The sequence below is a fragment of the Trichogramma pretiosum genome, unplaced genomic scaffold, assembly GCF_000599845.2.
Source record: "Trichogramma pretiosum strain Unisexual culture from Peru unplaced genomic scaffold, Tpre_2.0 scaffold35, whole genome shotgun sequence".
Classification (NCBI taxonomy): domain Eukaryota; kingdom Metazoa; phylum Arthropoda; class Insecta; order Hymenoptera; family Trichogrammatidae; genus Trichogramma; species Trichogramma pretiosum.
Window position 1 is genome coordinate 1,481,058 of NW_019640943.1, and position 10,145 is coordinate 1,491,202.

The window sequence follows — 10,145 nt, forward strand, 5'->3', positions numbered from 1 at the left end:
TTTTTGTCTTTAGTCCGTCATTCATATCAAGCATCTCTGTATAAGAGAAAAAATGTGTTTAATTTTATAGATTGCTCATGATTGTAAAATTCAATTCGTTCATTATTCAATTCTCAAGTTCGGATTGTAGAAAGGCTCCAATCGGGTCTTACACATTAGTGGGATTTTTTTTCAACTTCCTCGTTCGATAATAGCAAACAACTGTTCCTCGACGGGGAAAAAATTGTTCTTTAACAAGTGAAATCTAAAAATATCCCGAGATTTGCTCGTATTTTTTACGTACCCGAATGGCGCAGCATAAAACGAAAAAAGAGCCACGAGCTAGCTCGTGTATACACGGGCGTAATACAGAGCTGCAGCAGAAGCAGCAGGAAAAAAATAAAAAAAGGCACAAAAAACGCAAGTACATAGACGCGCGCGAAACTTGATACTTTTCGCGGTGCACGCATATCGGTGAAAAAAACAACAACGACCAATTTCTCCTCCTACTTTCGAATCGAAAAAGTAAAACAACGAGATTTCGCGAGTTTACACCTAGTAAAATGCAAATTTTTCACTCGACCGCTCTCGGGGTATCCATGCCGTTGCTCGCGCGCGAACTTTGACATTTGTTTTATCGGCCTCGCGAATCGATACGCGCGTGGTACATGAACGCGCTCATCCTCTCTATCTCTATATATACGTACAATCGACAAAAGCTTCTGCCCGCGCGCGGGGGGGAGGTATTAATGCATCGGGACGCGTCGCTTCGGACGACGTTGAGAGAGAACAAAGGGCCCCCCTCGCTCCCGAAATCGGCTCGGCTGAGCTAAACTAGACAATACCCTTTCGGTAGTACGGCATCGTGTAATCGCGTATACATCGGCTGTGTTCGGCCGCCGTGTGCACCGCCGCAACGATCTCTCCTCCGCGCGGTCTCGGGGCTATATATGTGTCAGTTTTCAGCCTCGGCATTGCTTTATACTACTTGGCATACCGCACACATCACGCTTGGCTTGGGAAAGCCTCGAGGGATGCAGCAGCTGCAGTAATACAACACTTCGTGGATATACATATGAATTATCAGTCACCAAATGAAGTCCTGAATTTTAGCTTAAATTTTGAGATATGGACGATTTGTTCGAGTGAACAAAAGAAAGATTATAGTTAATGATTTTTAAGGGGTGAATAAGTTAAGGAGTTGTTGCGAGGAGTTTTTAAAATAGAAGTTGAATATGATTTAAACTGATAGGTCATATATATATGGGTCAAAATAATACTTTTTTTTATAAAACCGTGCCACTTATGTCATTGATTAGGACGTGCTTTAGGTATGTTATAGCACATGGTAAAAAGGTCCCATAATAAAAATTTTAGACTCTTCCTACCCGCCACACCCCGCTATAAACGTCTATTTTCGATCTATATTTATTCTGAAGCCCTAAAGCAATTAAAAAATCTGAAAAACTTCATGAAGGTACATTTTAATGAAGAAAACGACCGTGAATTTTTTCAGATTTTTTGAGTGCTTCGGGCCTTTAGATAAAATTAAAAATTTTGAAAGTTCAGAAACGGCGATATGAACTAAGCTTTATCGCATTGTTCAAATAGGTGACATATTTTACGGACGAAAATTTAAAAAAGTATCATTTTGCCTTTTATACAATTTGAAGTATTCTTTCTTCAGTTAGTCGTGTGCTTATCAATGAAAAAATTAAAAATCGGTTTTTTAATTGATTTGTTTGAATGATATCTAAAATATTGCTACATTAAATAAGAACTGACATTAAAAAATACTAAATATATGCTTAAACGCCCATCACGAGGTTTGAATCGTAGCCACCAACAAAATATTGCACAAATCTTGGTTCGTCAAATTCTCGATGATCCTGTCGCAGCAGAGGATCGTCAGCCGACGGTACGTCGACTTCATGAAAGGTTCCAGCGCTCAGTCCTTGAAAAATCCTCTCAACAGTTTCTCGCACATGTGTACAACGGGAGCTCGATAAGACTTTTGAGAGAACTTTGGCGTTAGCCAGCGCACTTGCTTGAAGTAATTCGACAGGCTCGGCTTCGTCATCGACACTTTTGCTTTGCTCGTGAATTCCTCGTCATCGAGACAAAATTTCGTAGAATCGGTCGTCGGCGTCTCGAACACTTCGTGCTTGGCGAACAATTTCATGATCGTCAGCGCGTCGCTTCGGTCCAACTCGTATCCTCTCTTCTCAAGACTATCGACAACGGCCGGAGCGCAAAACGCTAGTTTCAGTTTGTGACGATAGTACGGGCTTAATCTTTCGCCGAAATAACTCTCGGTGGGGAAAACGAAGCTTTGGACGGATCGGCGCCGCGATTCAAGAGTAGCTCGACCACGCACGACAAGAGATTCGCCACGGCCCGGTGCAGCGGCGTAGGGTCCCGATTGTCCTTGGTATCTACCTCCTCCAGTTGATTCGATTCGTCGTTGATGTCGAAGAATACCTTCGCCGAGTCATCGTCATCCCAATAATCATCTCTCTCTTGCGGATAACGTGCAAAGGAGTCGATCCAACCGCATCGGCTAAGATCGGATCCACGCCGTTTATCAGCAGCGATCGCGCGTGCTTTTTATGGCCCCGCGACAGAGCCAAGTGCAACGGTGTCTTACCCCTGCACTTGTCGCGGGTGTCGACTCGAACCGACTGATTCGTTTCGCGGGCAGCCTCGAATAATAATACATCTACCAAATCACCGTCTGGGTTTAGTTTGCAAATATAGTGCAGAGGAGTCGATCCTCGTGCGTCGACCACATTCGGATCGCAGCTGTGTCTCAGCAGCGATTCAGCCGAGCTTCCGTGCCCGCCTCTCAGTGCCAAGTGCAGTGCGGCGAGTCGCCAAAATAACACAAAATTTTATATATTTTATGTCACTAATTAATGGTTAATGTATTCTATGTTACTCAATAGCCTGAAGAGGACTCGGAAATCGAGTCGAAACGTTGCTGAGAATAAAGAAATAACGTTTAAAAATAAACTTGCTCGCAAAGATCACTTAATAAGTCTTACCATTCACAATATTAATTTATTTATGAAAATCAATAAAATTTTTTTCACGAAAATCACTTGCTGCGGTCGATGCGATCACGTACGGATAGCACACGTGAGAAAATGTAAAAAAGTGTAAAAAATGTGACTTTATGCTGGTTTTTTATAATGCATTGTTAGTAATTTTACTTTTTTTTTTAATTTTGTTACATTTTTTAATTTAATTTGATAGTTTTAACTTCATTCGTCGGGTGGCCTCTTTTATTTACCGCACGCTCGGATAGGCTAGAACGCGCTCCGCTTCAAACTCTTACAACGCACGAAATACTTCGTCCGGAATACCTCTATACTTTCGATCCATGAGCAACAACAAAAAAGCGTACGCGTTGTCGAGTGCAGTTTACGAATTCGTTTATTGGTTTCGCATCCCGTTTATTTACAGCCTGTCTCAGATAATTGTATTCCGCTTTTCGTTCAATTTCCTTCATCAAAACGAGGGGATATTTCGAACGCGTAGACAATGTACATCTCGATGTACGTATCGAAAACGGCGTATATGGTCTGGGCCAGCTCCTCCGCGCTCCGGCACTGGAACAGAGCCGCTCCTCGTTTCTTCGTCATCTTTCGGTTCAACTTCGTCGGGTCGAGCGCGTAGTAACGCTCGTTGGAGCGAATTATCGCCACGGCGAGTCTGCGCTGCCTGTCACTCATGCGCAGCTCCAGAATGCCGTAGTCGGACTGCGGCCGGCCGTGGAAGTGCCGCTCGAGGCACGCAGCGAGAGCCGAGTTCCCGCACTTCCACGAGGCGGCTTGCGAGCACTGGAGCCGCCTCGTCTGCAGCCTGAGGTTCGAGCCCAGCAGCAGGCTGCGCGGCAGCACCCCGATGTCCAGGTAGAGGCCTACCGGAAGGTCGAACTGTCGCTGGCGCTCGGCGTGCAGCGCGGTGCCGTTGTTGATGATGTAGTCGAGGGTGCGCCCCGACCAGGTGATCGGCGACTGTATCCTCGCCAGGGCCAGCGCGACCAAGGCCATGCAGCTGCTCTGACTGCCCCTGATGCGCTTCTCAAGACGCTCCGAATTCAGATGCAACGACGCCACGAGTGCGCGCGGCCGGATCGTCCTTTCCTCCTCTTTCCCATTGACCATCACCTTGATCCGCCAATCAAAGATCTCCCTCCATTCGGGGTTCATGAGTTGGACCACCGGTGCTAACAGCCGTTCGTGAAATTTACTCTCCGCGTGAGCTTGCGACACAAAGAGCTCGCCTCTCCGTACCCTGCAACGAATTTTTTATTTTTAGTATTATTATTATTATTATTTTTTTTTTTTGGCGTTAATTCGCGCGCCGGTGGTACGCGGTCGATCGCTCTCACAATATATCGAGATGAGTCCTCATAGTTCGATTCATGAGCTCCATTAAGAACGGAGGGACAACGTCATCTCGGACCTGTGGGATCCAGACTCGAATCTGGTAAATATCGATGTTCCACCAGGTCGTTCCGGGGAAGTTCCCGATGATCAGTGCGACGATCGGCTCCAGGGCGCAGTACCATATGACGCAGGCGGTGCCGTTCTCGAAGGGTGGCAAAATCAAACCTGCGTTGCAATTCGTACCATGTGATTCGTTACCTTCATCAATTGGATCGAAAGAGGAATATACAAAAAAAAGTCGAACCTCTATTGTCTCGTGGCATCGGATCGAAAATAAAGTACGCCGAGCCGCTCCTCCAAATGGCGACCGTGAATTGGTCGATTCTCAAGATGATCGAGTTAATGCTGCCCTTGAAACATCGTTTGAAACAGTTCATCAGTATTTGCCTCAAATCCGAAATCTTGTTTTGGTCTGGCCTTAACGTTAATCCTTCTTCTTCTTCTTCTTCTACGTATTGCTTTTCTTTTCGTTCTCTTTCTTCTCGTTTTTGTTCTTCTGTTTTCATTGCTTCTGCTTCTTTTATTGCTTCTGCTTTTTTTCTTGCTTCTTCTTCATTTATCTGGAACCATCTAGTAGTGCCTGGCTTTACTGCGGGTCAGAAAAAAAAACAAAAAAAAAAAAAAAAAAAAAAAAAAAAAAAAAAAAAAAAAAAAAAAAAAAAAAAAAAAAAAAAAAAAAAAAAAAAAAAAAAAAAAAAAAAAAAAAAAAAAAAAAAAAAAAAAAAAAAAAAAAAAAAAAAAAAAAAAAAAAAAAAAAAAAAAAAAAAAAAAAAAAAAAAAAAAAAAAAAAAAAAAAAAAAAAAAAAAAAAAAAAAAAAAAAAAAAAAAAAAAAAAAAAAAAAAAAAAAAAAAAAAAAAAAAAAAAAAAAAAAAAAAAAAAAAAAAAAAAAAAAAAAAAAAAAAAAAAAAAAAAAAAAAAAAAAAAAAAAAAAAAAAAAAAAAAAAAAAAAAAAAAAAAAAAAAAAAAAAAAAAAAAAAAAAAAAAAAAAAAAAAAAAAAAAAAAAAAAAAAAAAAAAAAAAAAAAAAAAAAAAAAAAAAAAAAAAAAAAAAAAAAAAAAAAAAAAAAAAAAAAAAAAAAAAAAAAAAAAAAAAAAAAAAAAAACAAAACAAGTAAAAGATCAACGTAATGAAGGCCAATTCCAGCAAGTTCGATTAAATAATCGTACTTTTCGCGAATGGTATTAGTACGAAATGAATCGTAGTTCCATCTATGTCGAAGCTTTCGGCATCTCCTCCGTTTATGGTCTGTTGACGCAGTTGATAGCCCCATATGAGAATCGCGTCGAGGATGCCTTTGGTCCACGTCGAGGGATCGTGCAGCAACGTCGCCCCGACGGCCATCGCGCAGGTGGCGAAACTTTGGTACGTCGGGAATGGCGCCACTTTCAACAGCTCGTGCACGTTCTCTTGGCTGACCGAGGCTCGCAAAATACCGCGAGCCGGCACTGCGCGCGCGCGCGCGTCCACGGTGCAAAAGAGAAAATAATGATCGTTTGAGGGCTCGAGCGGCAATCGAGATCGAGAAAAAATGTATTCGACTTTTGGATAGTATTTTTCTTTTCCCTTTTTTATGGCTGTTTTTGTTTTGCAAACTGTTTTATTTTTTTAACTCTTCATTTAACTCAATTTTTCAGAAAATTTAACGCAAAAAATCAGCGAGAATGTATAAAGGTGCATTTTGACATTTCAAACAGCCTGAATAAATTATTGAAATTTTAAATAATTTTTTTTCTATCTCCGTGATCCAAAATCACAAATCTAAACATTTTTCTTTCTTTTTCTGACGCTGAAAGCATGTTTTTAATTTTCTTTTGAAATTTTCGAACCGTGGCACTAAAGTGTGAAAATCCAATATTTTGAATCAAAAATAGGGTCAATTTAAGGTGGAGCGTCAATTTGAAAAGCTCCGAAAGAAATCACGCTTAAGTTTTGACCAATTCTAAAAAATTTTTGTTATCTGCAATTTTTCATTTACTGGACAGAAAATAGCAATGATAAAAAAAATGTGGAGATAATATATGATATTTAATAATCCACGAAAAATTCAATAATGAAAAAACCCCTATCTCGTATGCTGGTTTATAACAGGAGGATTTCGACTCAGCAATTTAGCGCGAAAATTTTAAAAGTTAGAAAAAATTTAAGGAAATGCAAAAAATGGAATAATGCTCCCAGCCGCTTCATCGTAAACAACGTCATTTTGAATTTCATAATTTTTTTGGACGGTTTTTCTGCTGTTTACGTGTAAATTTTTGAAAATTTTCAGATTTTTTCAATCGCTATTATGCTCAAAATCAACACCGATAGAAATTCTGTGCCTTTCGAGCCGCCCTTAAAGAATAAAAAGGAAATCGAGGGAAAGATCCCCCAAATCTAGCCAATTCGAGTACTTTACATCGATGGTGGCTACGAAAAAAATGTCACGTATCGTCGGAAAAATAAATAAGGAATTTTACGCGCATCGTTTTCGTAATCACCAACGAGTACGGTCCTGTTTTATCGGCTAATAGAAATTGTATAATCGAGATCGGGCTTGCTCTCGTACATTCGTATCCATTATCGTCCAATATGGGCATGTACGCGTTCATGGGCGGCAGTACGGACGGTGCGATGGCCGGGCTCGGGTCCACCAGGTTCCTGACGAAATCGACATTATGTTCGCTATTCGTCACGTACACGCCGGTCATCTGCCACTGATTCGCGAGCGACTCCGCGAAAAACGTCCAGTCGAGCCGTTTCCTTCGCACCACACCCTTGTACGGAGTCAGACAGTAGTAAAAATCTTGGCAGCGCTTCCAGATCGCCCAGTAGTACTCGCAGCCCGGCGCCGTCGCGTTCAGGATGACGCCGTCGTAATATGGCACCATCGTTTCCAGGGCTGTCTGGAAGTTCGTATCGTTGGGCCTGCCGTGAGCCACGCAGTCCTTCATGATCAGCCGGATCTGACGATTGCCGATGAAGAACTCGCTGATCATGTCTAACGGGGAGAACCTTCGGTCCTCGCGGTTGCGCTCGATGTTCAGCATGTGCAGACCGCGCGCGACGATGACCGCCTGCCGCAACAGGTCCACCGTCCACTGGCGCATCTCGTGAATCTGCGCTCGCGCGCGAGAAAAAACAAAAACAAGTAGATAAAATTGATCGGAGAGCGGTGCCACTGAAAAATCGCTTGCAATTACTATAATAGCGGCAAAAATGGTTCTGAACCGTTTTAAAAAGAAGTAGAAATTGCCGTTGCCTACCTTCTGGAGAAAAGCAGATATAAAAGTCGATCAAAAAATCACAATTTCAATCCAGTTTTTTGGAACTTCTACTGAATAATTTCTGTAAGAACCTTCGCAATGAAGGTCGCCATAGAGCCATTTGAGAAAAATTCGATAAAAGTTTTTGAAAACTGGACCGAAATGGTTGACTTCTATGTCTTATACAAGGTAAGCTGGGCTTATACTTAACAATCATTCTATGAAGTAATTGCAAAAGCTAATACGCCTGAACATTTATATCTACAGGGGATCGCGCTTCAATTGTAGGTTTAGTCTTGTCTTAGAGTTAGAAAATCGTCACAGCCATTCTGTCATCAAAAACTTCAGTTTTGATAGACGTCCTCAAAAACAAAAAAGGAAAAACGTATTCTACGTCAGTTTTTTAATCAAAATCTTCAGTTGGACGCTGTTCGTGGATTGAGTTTTGTGGAATTTTTATTAGAGTCATAAAAAAGTTTGTACGCCAGCAGATGTGAAAGAAGCAAAAAATAAGAAAATCAATTGATGTTTCCGAGCACATATTGAATAATAAAACTGATGTAAAGGTCTAATTCAAAATTTCACAAAACTAAATTCATGAAGGGAATCTTTCTGAAGATATTTGCCCTAAATTACCAATTAAGTTATTTTTCGATGCCCATCACCCACATTAGCGATCGAGTTAAAAAAAAAAAAAGAAAAAACAAAAGTATTTTTGTCTCTAGGACAATACAAAACGTGCAACTAACTTTCATGCGACATCACCCTCGTGTTTTTTTTTTTTTTTTTGTTACTTGCCTGCCCCATCATGATGAACACGACGCACAACGACGTGTCCATGTTCGGATCCAATTCTTGGGACGCCGTCTCCTCGTCGTATTCCAATATCCAATTATAGGCTCCGTTGAAGGTCCAGTTGTACCAGTCGCGCTTGACGTCTTCGTTCGTCACTATCGGCCTCGCCGACTCCGGCACGCCACCGATGCTGTCCACGCTGACGCCGTAAGTCTGGATCTCGGCGCCGCCGCCGTCGAGAATGATGGGCGTGAGAAACGCGCAGAGCCCCTCAAGCTCGAGCCAGTAGTAGACCCCGGCCAGGTACTGATTGGCCTCGTTGCCGCTCGGCTCCAGGACGAAGTAGACCCCGTCGTAGCGCCAGACGGCCACCTGCACGCGGCCGCTGCGCAACACGGCCTGGTAGGTGAGCTCGAAGATCTCCTCGAGGTGCCTGCACAGCTGCTGGCGTATCGTCGCCTGTCTCTCCTCGTCGTCGAGGATCGGCTGGACGGCCAGGTTGATGTCGTTGGTGCCCAGCTGGATCGAGCCGATCTCGTGGGGCAGAAGATAGTCGCGCGGCTGCGGTATCGGCGGCGGCAGCTGTTCACCCGCACCGTCCGTATCGTTGTCCGCTGCCGCCGCCGCCGCCGCCGCTGCGTCGTCGTCGCCGTCGCTTTGGATCTCCGAGCGCCACTTGGCGCTGATGGCGTCGCCGAGATCGAGCAGCGTGTCCACGGTGAGGGTCGTCCATTGGAACGGATCGCACAGGTGCCTCATCGCGAGGGCGGCCAGCGCCGTGCCGGCCCTCGTCCAGCCCGTCCGCCTGTGGGCGTATCTGGCCACGGCGCCGTGCTGGCTGCCGAACAGGTGGCCGCTCGTCGGCGTGTCTGTCGTGTACGCGGTCGCCTCCGGTATCACGCTGAGCTTCATCTCCCGCAAGACCTCGTCGTTGTCCAGCATACGCTCCTCGAAGGGGTCGGCCACGAGCGCGTGCATTCTGAACGCGACCTCCTGGCCCGGAGTCTGCTGCTCCGACTGCTGCTGCGGCAGGCTACCGCCCAAGTACGGCTCGCCGTCGTCGCCGTCGTCCTGGCCGCGGCAGAACAGCGCCACGAGCACGTCGCGCACGTCCTCGAGCCGCGCGAAGCGCAGCGCGCAACCGGACTCCTGCTCCGGATGGATGGCCGAGGTCTCTGGCCGGTACTGATCGCCCAGCGCGGCCCGCGCCACCTGGCTCGTCGCGTGATCGTGAAACAGATACCAGGTCCAGTCGATGATGCCGTTCTCGAGCTCGTCGCGCTGCGTCCACAAGGCCAGGTATCGGATCGGCTCCGGGCCGTCGAGGGCCTCGAAGATGCAGCGCTCCTCGCCCAGCTCGAAGAAGAAGTAGCGCAGTTTGTGGAGGAGCCGCTCGCCCGGGCACAGCTTGCCCGTGACCGCCTGCTCGCGCACGCGGAAGCGGCTCTTGTGCATACGGTGGAACGTGACCAGCCTCATGTTCGAGGGGCGCAGTTTTCTCTCCGGTTCGCTCGGTCCCTATAGGCGCGGTAAGGATTAAACGTTACTTATTTAAATTGGTAGCCAAGGATTCATCCGTGATGACTTGTGGCTCCGAAATCCAGTGAAAAATAAATCCTAAGGTCTCGAAAATTTTGTCATAAAATTCTTCCTCGCTTTATTTGAGCAAATTTT